This window comes from Meleagris gallopavo, unplaced genomic scaffold (genome assembly GCF_000146605.3).
Source record: "Meleagris gallopavo isolate NT-WF06-2002-E0010 breed Aviagen turkey brand Nicholas breeding stock unplaced genomic scaffold, Turkey_5.1 ChrUn_random_7180001863034, whole genome shotgun sequence".
Taxonomy (NCBI): Eukaryota; Metazoa; Chordata; class Aves; order Galliformes; family Phasianidae; genus Meleagris; species Meleagris gallopavo.
Genome location: NW_011128555.1, coordinates 1 through 1,089, shown reverse-complemented (window position 1 = coordinate 1,089; position 1,089 = coordinate 1). Strand labels below are relative to the sequence as shown.

At 49.9% G+C, this 1,089-nt stretch overlaps 1 long non-coding RNA gene and 1 other non-coding gene across 2 annotated transcripts; both read left to right on the top strand.

The window, feature by feature from the left end:
- The first annotated feature begins 8 nt into the window (after positions 1 to 8).
- Positions 9 to 1,089, top strand: LOC104915985. The gene is made up of 3 exons (XR_796506.2): positions 9 to 96; positions 290 to 314; positions 1,039 to 1,089. It is a non-coding gene; the product is annotated as an uncharacterized LOC104915985 (long non-coding RNA).
- On the top strand, positions 141 to 215 carry LOC116217650. The gene has a single exon (XR_004162349.1). It is a non-coding gene; the product is annotated as a small nucleolar RNA SNORD26 (small nucleolar RNA).

Here is a 1,089-nt window from a genome sequence, read left to right as displayed (position 1 = left end):
CCTCCCCCTTCAATCCCCCCCTTTTATCCCATTTTATCTCACTTTTTCTCCATTCCACCCCAGGTTCCCCTCCCCAAAATGGCTCCTCTCAGACACGTGAGTATCACCCCCCAATTAGCCCCAATTAACCCTAATTAACGCCGCCGAGATGACGACCCGAACTCTCTCTTTCTGACCCCCGCATGGAGAAACCTCTTCACAACCCTCTGAGCGGCACCCCGGCCCCAATTATCCTTAATTACCCCCTCCCAATTAACGACCTAACGAGGTTCTTCGTTCCCTTTTCCAGCTGTGCGACGCCTGCGCTCCCCCAGGTTGGTTTTTGCCCATTTCTCTCCTTTTTTTGGGGCGTTTTGGGGCGTTTTTGGTGGCCGTTCGGTGATGAGCAGCAGGACAAGCATATGGCTGAGCACCGTGATGCCTCTGCGTGCTGAGAGCCGCCCTCGTTAAGCTAATTAGTCGTTAATGAGGCCGAGATGCCAAATGAACGGCAGGGTTGGGGCTTCTGGGGTTGGGGCGTGATTAATCCCTAATTAATGAGCAATTAGGGGCTCTGGGGTTGGGCAATGGGGGCTCTGAGATTGGGGTACAGAGCCATTATTAATCCCTAATTAGTGAGCTATTAGGGGCTGTGAGATTGGGGTAAGGAGCCATTGTTAGTCCCTAATTAATGAGTAATTAAAGGCTCTGAGATTGGGGGTACAGAGCCATTATTAATCCCTAATTAATGACCTATTAGGGGTTCTGAGATTGGGGGTACAGAACCATTATTAATCCCTAATTAATGAGCTATGAGGGGCTCTGAGATTGGGGGTACAGAGCCATTATTAATCCCTAATTAATGAGCTATGAGGGGCTCTGAGATTGGGGGTACAGAACCATTATTAATCCCTAATTAATGAGCAATTAGGGGCTCTGGGGTTGGGCAGTGGAGCCTCTGGGACTGGGGGGTAAGGAGCCGTTATTAATCCCTAATTAATGAGTTATTTACTCACTTAAGCAGCCCTAATTAACATCAATTACCGATTTAATTCCCAGCAGGTCGCTCCTGCAGCCCCAAATGGCCGCCCTGTGCTGGAGGTGCGTCCG